The sequence below is a fragment of the Tenrec ecaudatus genome, chromosome 15, assembly GCF_050624435.1.
Source record: "Tenrec ecaudatus isolate mTenEca1 chromosome 15, mTenEca1.hap1, whole genome shotgun sequence".
Taxonomy (NCBI): domain Eukaryota; kingdom Metazoa; phylum Chordata; class Mammalia; order Afrosoricida; family Tenrecidae; genus Tenrec; species Tenrec ecaudatus.
In genome coordinates, this window is record NC_134544.1 from 71,610,856 (window position 1) to 71,622,697 (window position 11,842).

The 11,842-nt window shown below is 40.6% G+C and overlaps 1 non-coding gene across 1 annotated transcript; it reads right to left on the minus strand.

Moving 5' to 3' along the window:
- Positions 1–4,183: 4,183 nt before the first annotated feature.
- On the minus strand, positions 4,184–4,290 carry LOC142428334 (U6 spliceosomal RNA). The gene has a single exon (XR_012780256.1). It is a non-coding gene; the product is annotated as a U6 spliceosomal RNA (small nuclear RNA).
- Between the last annotated feature and the right edge of the window lie 7,552 nt (positions 4,291–11,842).

Consider the following 11,842-nt stretch of genomic DNA (forward strand, 5'->3'; position numbering starts at 1 on the left):
GCACTGAGTGAACAACAGAACAAAGCACTGCACTCTCCTGTGCCAACCTCACAATTTAGGATGAACCCATTGTTGCAGTCACTTTGTTAATCCATTCAATAGAGGGATTCCTATTTTTCACTGCCCCTCTACTTTACCCAACTTAACATCCTACTCCAGGGACTGTTCTCTTGATAACTTGTCCAAAGTATCTAATATGAACTTTCACCATCTTTACCGTTAAGTAGCCCTCTGAAATTACTTATCTGATATTCTGCCAAGACAGACTTGTTTGTTACTACGGCTATTCATGGTACTTGGGGTATCCTTGGCCAGGACTACAACTCAACTACATTGATTATTCTTCTGCCTGCCTAATTCAGTGCCCATCTTTTGCATGCAGAGGAAGCCATTGACAATAGCATGTTTTAGTCAGGTGAACCCAATTCTCAAGGTAATATCTTTTTAAAAATCATTTTATTGGGGGCTCGTACAATTATTATCACAACCCATACATACATCCATTGTGTCAAGCACATATGTGCATTTGTTGCCACCATCATCCTCAAAACACTTGCCTTCTACTTGAGCCCTTAATATTGGCTGCTCATTTTCCCCCTCCCTCCCCATTCCCCCTTACCTCATGAATCTTTCATAATTCATAAATTATTATTTTGTCATATGTTATACTGTCTGTTGTCTCCCCCCACGCCCGCCCTCTTCTCTGCTGTCCATCCCCCAGAGAGGAGACTATACGTAGATTCTTGTAATCACTTCCCCCTTTCTACCTCACATTCCCTCCACACTCCAGGCATCGCCACTCTCACTACTGGTCCTGAAGGAGTCATCTGTTCTGGATTCCCTGTGTTTCCAGTTGGTATCTATACCAATGTACATCCTTTGGTCTAGCCAGATTTGTAAGGTAGAATTGGGATCATGATAGTGGAAGGGAGGAAGCATTTAAGAACTAGAGGAAAGTTATATGTTTCATCGTTGCTACCCTGTACCCTGACTGGCTCATCTCTTCCCCATAACCCTTCAGTAAGGTGTGTCCAATTGGCTACTGATGGGCATTGAGAGTCCCCTCTGCACTCACTTACATTTACAATGATATGATTTTTTGTTCCTTGATGCTTGATACCTGATCCCTTTGAAAGCTTGTGGTCACACAGGCTGATGTGTTTCTTCCATGTGGGCTTGTGTTGCTTCTGAACTAGACGGCCACTTGTTTATCTTTGAGCCTTTAAGACCCCAGATGCTATGTATTTTGATAGCCAGGCACTATTAGCTTTCTTCCTCAATGTAATATATTTCCAGCACTGTAAAGAGGTGTTATTCCCCTGTTTCATCCAATGTAATGTAGCTGTAGATCTCTTGACTGTTACTATCACCATTTGGGGTGTTTTGGGGGGATTTTCTTTCACAAACTAACTTTTTCTGGAAGGACTTAAAATTACTCAAGCTTAGATTAAGAATGTTGATCAAGGTAGGATTCAGACCATGACAGTGTGTGTGTGTGTGGGGGGAGCTTTTTGGAACTAGAGGAAAGTTGTAGTTTTCATCGTTTCTATATCATACCTGACTGGTTTGTCTCCTCTCCAAGACCCTTCTGCAAGGGGATATCCAGTGGCCTACAAATGGGCTTGCAAGTCTGGCTAGACCAGATGATGTACACTGGTACACATGGGAACTGGAAACATAGGGAATCCAGCTCGATGATCCCCTAGGGACCTGTGGGGTGAGTGGTGATACCGGGAGGACTTTGGGAGGGTGGGTTGGAAGGAGGAACTGATTTCAAGGATCTACATGTGGCCTCCTCCCTGGGGAACAGACCACCGAAAAGTGGATGAAGGGAGACGTGGGACAAAGCAAGATATGACAAAATAATAATTTATAAATTATCAAGGTCTCGTTCGTGAGGGAGGGGCCAGTGGAGAGGGAGGGGAAAAATGAAGACCTGATGGCAGGGGCTTGGGTGGAAAGCAAATATTTTGAGAATAATGAGGGCAACGAATGTACAAATGTGCTTTACACAATTGATGTATGAATGGATTGTGATAAGAGTTGTATGAGCCCCTAATAAAATGATTTTTTAAAAAGAAAGAATGCTGATCAAGTAGGTCCAACCTTGTTCTTTAACCAGCCTGCCTCAGAGCTCTGAGACTGAAACCTGGACTTAAGAACTAGGGGAATGGTGAGCCTTATATTCCAGATATTTATGACGACTGGGCATGACAGAGTCAAAGATAAATTGTGTATTTTTCTAGTAGCCTGACTTGCATGTTAGTTTTATAGGGGCACAAACATACACCCCTGTCAAATAACTGCCACTTCACAACTCCCTGACTAAGAAAATCTCAGGGGGTTGAAAAGGGCAATGCCAATGACATCAATCTAGGATATCCGACTAGCCACATCAGGCTAATGTCTCCCTACTTTATCACAGCTTAGCCTCTTCCCGTCACATTCATTTTGTGTTCCTACCCCTCCAGGCTCCTGGTCGAGCAAGTTTCACAAGTGGTGCCAATATACTAGCTTTTTATCTCTCCCTAGAAATCCAAAACTATGGGTGAGATGTGGGTGTTATAGTGAGATAATCAGGGAAAAGGATAAAAACATGTAAAGGGGAAGAAACTGTTGGTAGAAAGGTACACAGATAGTATCAGCACTGAAATAATTGATCACACCTCATAATTCTGTAAATTTTTAAAGTACATTGTAAATGTTTTATAGCAATAAAACTAGCATAAGAATATTGTAGCATTGAGTTTATTGACTTTGGCTTGAAAACAGATTCTTCCTGAAAATTCACCTATTTTGATAACAAATTAAAGTGTGTGGGTTCCTCTATAAAATCAACCTTTCAAAACCTAGGCCAACGCTCAACTTAAGCATTGAACTCCCAAGGCTATACAGTAATCCAGGGTCATAATTGCCTTTCGGGAAGACCTGGAATCCATTCATCCTCTGAGACTAGGAGATACCTGCTTCTATTACATGAATGTCAATGAAGGGGACCTGACGAAGAGAAGAATGGACTCTATTAGCATAGCGTGTGCTCTGTCATTAAAACAAATACCTCAGGTTGAATCCTAATCTTCAGCTCAGGGGCACAGGGTGGGCACTCCTTAGGGCAAGAAGTGCAGGCCAATAACCTGATATACCTAAGTGATCACTCCTCTTCTCTTTCAGGTTGCAGATTTGCCACACATACCAAAATACAGGCCAGTCTAGGGAGCCAGAAGCCTGGGACTGCTGTCTTGCACACTTAAGCATCACAAGGATTTGAACTTCTGAATGGTTGTGAACCAAATCTGTTCACCTGACTGCAAATGTCCTAGTGTCTCTGCTTTTTATTTAGAGAGTGCATTGATTTTTATTCTAGGAGCTTGACTACAAAATGGTGAGTACTATAGAAACCTAGGGTATTTGCATTATACAAAGTAAGGTCAGGTAGTGATCGCTGGAAACCTGAGGTTAGATTATAAGGTAAAAGTGTGATGGGCGGGGCACAATGGATGGAGCTTTCTGAAGCTGTCTATTGCTAACAAATGCATATGTGGTTCCAAGCACTGGATAACTGTGATGGTCTTCCTTATGTGCCTTGAGGCTTGTTACATAAGGTATCAGCATCATTGTTTGGGCCTTGGTTTTTTGAAATGTGCAATAAACTTCCTGAGTAGAGTCCAGATATAAAGGTCTCCCAGAGGACATGAATTCTTAGCTCGTCCAGAGTCACCATTGCTTCTTCACTACAGTTTTCTTTATTCCATCAGGCAGTGACATATTTTCTTTAGATTTTTAAAGATGGCAGATTTGGCTCTTACACTGTTGGACGTATCTTCTCATGGCTTCATCAAAAGAATGAGTCTGTTTGAAATGTGTCCAGTTGGTCAATTAGTGAGAATTCCTATTCCTTATATTTGTTTATGTTGGTAAAAAGCCCTGCAGAAACATTCTTCACTGGTAATGTCCCTTTCTACAACAGATGAAATCCTTCCTAGGCTTGCAGTATCTTTACCTTGCCTTACATAATTAACACAATTATTGCGCTATTATTAAAAACACAGCCACTGAAGGTGGTTTATTTTGCTTGAACTTTAAAAAAAAAACCCAAAAACAATTGTGTCTCTTTCTTCAGAGGATCCCATTCATAACATATCCCATGTATTGAGGTTGATACCTCATCATCTTTGCTTTTTTTTTTAATATGGAATGCTTCACGAATTTGTGTCTCATCCTTGTGCAGGGGTCATGCTAATCTTCTCTGTATCGTTCCAATTATAGCACATGTGTTGCCGAAGCAAACACCATCTTTGCTTTTTAATAGCATTTGTCCTGTACTTCTTCCAAGAGACCAAAAACAAAAGATACAAACTCACTGCCATAGAAATGATTCCATCACAGAGTAACTTTAAAGTTGTGGGTAGAGCTGCCCCAGAGGTTTCTTGCACTGTAACTATGTATGGGCATAGAAACTTTGTCTTTCTCCAGTGAAATAACTGATACTTTCAAAGTACTGACCCAGCAGTTAGCTCACTGTACTACCATTGCTCCATTATCCATGATAGGTTTGTGATAAGAATTGTGTGAGCCCCCTAGAAAATGATTTAAAAAAAAAAACATCTCTTAATTTCCAATGAGAATTCTGGATGTCCTGCTTCTGCAACAGGTCTTTTTGAAGATATTATTACTTATTTTAAAAGGGACACCACTAACTTCCTTTTCTATCTCTTCATTCAGGAATATATCACTTAACATACTCATTGTTTTTTATCCATCTTTAGATATAGCTTGATGGCACTTTTGAAGATATCACAGAAGCCCACATTTTATTTAGTCTGTTAATCCAGAGACCACAAATCTGGGATGATTTCCAAGCTCAGCCCCTTCAAGTGCCTTGTGAATAACTGCCGGCCTGCCTTTAGGAGAACACAAGTAGGTGATGATACTGGCAGTATAATCATTGAGCTTGTATTCCGTTAGTTTAACTAGTAAAATTCAGAACCATGAAAGGGAGGTCATCATGTGCTTCAATATTCTCAATCCCTCTTCAATTCTTATTTGTCTCATTCATATGCAATCCTTGTATGAATATCCTGTGTGAGAACTTTGTATGAATTTGTGTAACCATAAGTTGTCCAGGATATAAGTAGCAATAGATATTGGTTTCAGCATATTTGTTAGTCTGGGTAGACTAGATAAACAAATTCATAGACACTCATGTGTATAAGAAAAAAGCTTTATATACAAGAACAATTGGGTATTAAGAAAACATCCGATCCCAGTCCAGATCAAGTCCATAAGCCCAATATTAGCCCAGATGTGCAATACTAGTCCATAAATTCCTTGTCACACTCACACAGTCAAGTAATGATGGATGCAGGAAGATCACAGGCCAATGGGTGAAAAGTCTTGTAAATCCAGTGGCAGTAGAAGCACCTCGGTGCTGGCAGCGGTCTCCACATGGCTCCTATAACTCCCAGGGCTCTGGCTCCATCAACCTTTCTCCATGTGGCTTGTCAAAAGCGATGTCTAGCGATGGGGAGAGGGCGGGGGTCCCACCCGGCGGGGGTCCCACCCCCAATGAGCTATTTGTCTCCTTAGTGTCTCCAAAGAGGTTATCAAGCTGCTGCCTGATTGACAGACTAACCTCCACCCCTTTCACTCTTAAGTATGTGCTTTCTGTTTTTTTTTTTTTTTGGGGGGGGGGGTTAGGTAAGTTCATTCATTTCCAACTAATAACAACTCTATAGGCAAAAGAACAAACCAGCGTGAAGTATTGAGTCATCTTCATTATGGTTCATAACTCTGAGCCCATTATTGAAGCTATTGTGTCATTCCATCTCCTCATGGGCCTTACTCTGTTTGACTGTCCTCTACTTTGCCAAGTATGATACCCTTTTCCAAGTACTGGGGTCTCTTGATATCATGTTCAAAAATGTGAGATGAAGTACCATCATCTTGTTTCTAAGGAATATTCTGGATGTACTACTCAAAGAAAGATTTGTTTGTTCCTTTGGCCAAACCAAAACCACTAGCATTAAGTCAGTGCTGACTCATAGCGACCGCCCTGTGAGTTTCCAAGACTGTAACGGTTTACAGGAATAGAAAGTCTAGTCTTTCTCCTGAGCAGCTTCTGCTGCTGGTGGTTCATCAGTTAACCTTTACTCTGCGATCACATGGTTGGTTCCTTTGACAGTCCATGGTAATTCCAATATTCCTCAATAGCACCACAATTCACATGCAATGATTCTTTACTCTTCTTTATTCAATGCTCAACTTTCACAAGAATATGAAGCAATTGAAAATACCATCACATGAATTAAACTTGATATGAAGACACATGGCAGTAAATTTAAGTAAAGACATGGTTACCCAATTTAGCAATCTTTTTGGTGATTTGGATGTTGCCTGACCACACTAGAACATTCCATTGTTTAAATATAGACTAATGTAGGTGTCATGAATCAGAAGAGATATGGCTCTGGTTTGTGGTGAATATTTTCATTAGCTATCTTTTTACATAGTCATTTATCCTCCTTTCTGTCTGGCTGTTTGTTTCTCTCTCTCTCTCTCTCTCTCTCTCTCTCTCTCTCTCTCTCTCTCTCTTGATATCTATCTCTACCTATCATTGGGAAAAAATGTCCTTGATCTGTGGATGCATATAGCTCCCAGAACAGGATACACTCTTGTGTGGATTAAGAGAACTCTGCAGCAGATAAAATGAAGACTTCAGAAAAAAATCTGGGTTACCCTAAAGGCACTGCTAGCAGCATTCTTTGAGTGGGAGGAGCAGACCCAGGGGCCTCCCTTTATCCTGTTCAAGTTGATTTACAAATGCACCTCCAATATGCAAATACCTCTGGCAGCCACATGAAGCTACAGCACCCGTATATGTAAATTTAAAATCCTCATCACTCTGGAGAGCCTTTTGGGGTGTCATAAATCTTATCCACATGAACATGAAGCATGTGTGGGTTTTCCTTTCTGGTGGCAACTCTGGGAGGTGAGTGCTTCAGGGATTCCTACATGAAGTCTGGGGATGCAACATCTGAGCACATGACTCTGTTTCTTTTCATCGCCAGGTGTCCTGGCTCAGGTGCAGCTACAAGAGTCAGGCCCAGGAGTGGTGAAGCCCTCACAGACGTTGTGTGTCACCTGTGCTGTCTCTGGATTCTCTTTAACTAGCTATTATGTGCACTGGATTGCCAGGCTCCAGGAAAGGGCCTGGAGTGAGTTGAGGTAATAACATGATGGGAAAATATACTACAATCCATCTCTCCAATCATGAGTCAGCATCACCAAGGGCATTTCCAAGAGCCAACTTATTTATAACTGAGCTCTGTGAATCCTGAGTACACAGCCATGTAACACTGATGGGAAGTCCGTGTGAGCCCAGACATAAACCTCCCTGCAACAGGCCATGGTTCCAGGACATGCACGAGAGAGGAGTCAGGGATGCTTTCCGCTCAGAAGCTGTGGGTTCCCCCGCGTTTTCAGCACACCTCTAGGGATTATCATGTATACACTCTGGGGAATCTTCATGCATCTGAATGTGTATTCTTTTCATTGGAATGGGCTTTGTCTATCTTTGACCATATATACAACAGAGTTCACAGTTATATGTCTTGATGAGATATGTTTGAAATTGACTGTACTAACTAGAATTATTTGTTGTCAAAGCCAGAGACATTTGAAAACACCAAACACCACCTCAGTCTATGCCAACTCATAGTGATGTCATTGTGAGTTTCTGAGACTATAACTGTTTACAGGAGTAAAAAGCCCTCTCTTCCAGGGAACATCTGGTTGTTTTAAACTGTATACGTGCAGATCTCAGCCAAAAGCATAACTACTTTACACAAGATGGATCGTTAAAGAAACCTTAATGCAGGAAAAATTTCTCTTGAGTCTCAAAGTTTCTTTAAGCAATCAGATATATTCATACATGCTCCCACATGTATATTTATGTAATAATTTTAACTTACAGTGACCTAGATAATATTGCATGTGTTGCTATTATTAGGTACACTTGAGTTGGCTTCAACTCAGAGATCCCATGTACAACAGGATGAAATGCTGCCCGGACGTGTACTATGCACACAATCATTCCTCTGTCTGGACTGATCACTGCAGCCATTGTGATATTCATCTCATTGATAGTCTCTCTCATTTGCATTGACATTTTACTTTACCAAGCACAAGACCATTCTCTGGGGACTAGCTCCTCATGAGTACATGACCAAATAAGTGCAATGAAGTCTTACTCGAATGCTCCCAAGAAATATTCAAGATGTTGGACAGCAGAAAAGTGAGTGAAGCAAGACGTTGGACAGTGTAAGATATGACAAAATAATAATTTATAAATTGTCAAGGGTTCATGATAGAGGGGGAGGTGGGGATGGAGCAGGGAAATGAGCTGATAATAAGGGCTCAAGTAGAAAGCAAATTTTTGAGGATGATGGCAACAAATATACAAATGTGTTTCAGACAATGTATGTGTGTATGGATTGTGATAAGAGTTGTACGAGCCTCCAATAAAAATATTTTAAAAAAAGAAATATTCAAGATGTGTTTATGTGAAAACAGACCTGCTTGTCCTTCAGACCACCCATGATATATTTAATGGTATTCCCTAACACCATAACCCAAATATATCAATTCTTCTTTGATATTTCTTACAGGGTTTGGGCCATAATTGGAGTCACTCTTAGTTTTCATAACTGCGGCAGCTGTTTCTGGCACTACAGATAGTGTCTGAGGTGCTTCTAAAATCATACAATTCATAAGGCAGCACCACGCAATAAACACTCAGGAGCAGAAAATAGCAATAGTGCTGACGTTGAAGAAATCTATGTAATGCCTAAACATGGGGCAACAAGAAGATAAACATTCATCTGCAGAAATAAAGGTCGATGCATGTAAGTTATACTCAGGTGAACCTGGACCACAAAATCATGTGGCATGATGATTAAATGCTCAACTTTTAGCCAAAAGGGTGGCAGGTCAAAACCAATCAGTGATTCAGTTTGTTAAAGACATGATTACTTTCTCCCATGAGTATTATGGAAAAGAAAACCTTTTTCACACAGTTCTTCACTTTCATGGAGGATCTAACAATCATCCTACACCCAAGCAACCTTGGACACTTAAAGTTCTATAAATGTTGACAAGACATTTTCAACCAACAATTAGCCAAGACACTGAGCTTCAACATATAGGCAATGATCAAGACAGTGTATTCTGTTACAAGTTTCCCGTTGTTAGGTGTGTTTCCCACATAAAACATCTACCCTTTCCCCCGGCATTGTTATCCAACCTGAGAAGAATCTTGTGTGTTTTGATTTCTTTTTTGATGTTAAATGGAGGAAGAGCTTGTTCATTTCCTAGCTCAGTTGCTTGCTATATTGGTTTTCCCTCAATGCAGAAGAATGGCTGGGGTGTTCATAGCACTCAGACCTCAGAAAGAATAAATTAATGCATATATTAGTGGATGCATATGTTCAAATCAAACAATAATGCTGCACTGGAACTCATAATTTTCTAATTGCAAATACTGGAATCTAAGGAGTGTACTAATTCAAGGTATGCCTGTGGGGCACATCACTCCCATCTCTGTCACCCAACTTGTTTCAACAACCAGTTCTGGAGACACATTCTGGTGGAGCTGTGGTGCCTGCGCATTAGCACACTGTTCATAGTCCCTCACTCATATCACAGCCAGGAACACTCATAGGCAAATGCCTGTTGTGGTTTCTTACTTAAATGAGGCCACCACCTTCACCACCCTGCAATCAGGAGATCCCAGAGACTTCTGAGTCAGAGTCTTTGATACAGAAATATCTGCCTCCTTTCTCGTCCTCCTGATGGTGCTGGGTCTCCCATCAGGTCAGTGGCAGGCAGATGCAGGGGGTCACAACAGATTGAAAGACCCATGGGTCCTTTAATACTTGTTCTGACTTTGCTTATTCTGGGTCTATTTGATTTCTGTTTTTAAACTTGACCATTTCCATGTCCTTAAAGATGGATGCTGGAATCTTGTTCAGAATTGCATTATAATTACACATCGCTTAGAGCAGTGGTTCTCAATCTGCTTAATGCCTCAAACCTTTAACATAGTTCAAGTTGTTTTTGTTGCTAGTTCATAACTAATTTTACTACTGTTACTAATTGGGAGATCCCTGTGAAAGGGTTGTTCGACTCCCAAAAGGGTTGTGACCCACAAGTTGAGAACCACTGTTGTAGACCGTATTAACCTAAATAATTTTATTTCATAATTTTAATTTAAATCAGTAACTTTTAATATAACTTTCACTTTCTTTATCTCATGACTTTCAGGAAACACTCAGGGACCATGTTGGGTGGAATCTCAGTCCAAAGGAGAGATTCAGGCTCTAGATCAAGGTCCTGGCCCTCAGCCCTGTATGCATTCCTAGATTACAGCCAGGACAGCATGCCAGACTTAAGACAAAGCCATCTTGGAAGAAAAGGCTCCATTAATCTCTAGAGCTTTTCTATTGGGCACTAGATAAGATCAGAAAAACCAAACAACACAGTAGTTAGAATTTTATCCTGCAAACTTTTATTCTTGTTTGTCAATTAACAGAACACAACTGCATCCAATTGGATTGTATTTCCTTGGCATCATATTTTCTGCCATCATTTCCACATTTCAGAATATTGGGAGGTTTAGTACACCTTGAGTATGACTGACCAAATCTAACTCCAAGCAGCATTTATGACTGTTCTATGCAGGTTTACAAGGAATCAGAACTGACTACAGGACCCCCAACAATTACAAAGGATCATCAAAACATTATTTGCTATGTTTGAGACTGGTATTGCAGTCACTCTATCAGTGCACCTCCTTGAGAACTTGACAGAAGGAAATGTCTCCTCCATGGACATTTCAGTCAACACATCATATCTTCAGAATATCAAACTGTAGTCTGAGGACACTGTCACCTATGACTATGCAAGAAACAATGAAACTCACATCCTGAAAATGTCAGACACCCAGGACAGAGGGAATGACTTTGATAATTCATTTGCTGTCCTTTTCCCCCTTATTTCACTTAGTGGTTAAAGCTTTGTGAAAAAAAGCTTTTATTTCCTGGGAAATAGTTTCAGTTGTGGGGTGTTAAACCAGCTCCACAAAAGTGGAGGAAACATTCTCTATGACTCAAATCATACAATTAGGCCATAAACACAATTACTGAGTCAATTCTAACTCATAGGGGCATTGTAGAGTCTGGATTGTACATTTTTTTGGAGGTAGACCCTTTAATCATTCTTCCCAGATGCTGGATTTCAGGTGGTCAATGCCCTACCCACCGTGCACCCAGGATTTCTATATGCTCATAACAATTTAACAAACCAAAACCAATTTAATATTGTTTTAGATTCCATGGGGGTGATCCTTATTCACCGTGTCCAGTTGTGCACAGAGTAGAACTGCATTCCCATTTGAAAGGCTAAGACCTTTGAGAACGAACTCATTATACCATTTAATAGCCGGGCACCATAACCTTTCTTCACATTTGCTTATGCACCTGCTTTGTCTTCAGCTATTGTGTCGGGAAGGCGAGAATCATGGAATGCCAGTTTAATAGAACAAAGTATTCTTGCATTGAGGGAGTGCTTGAGTGGAGGCCCAATGTCCATCTGCTACCTTAATACTAAACCTATACATACATGGACACAGATCTATCTCCACATACTCATACATATATTTACATATGTACATGCTTTTATTTAGACCAATCTATATGCCCTTTGCCTCCTAGCTCTTTCCTCTATTTCATTTTACTTTCCTCTTATCCAACGATCATGTTTAGCCTTCATTTTGGTTTCAGTAATT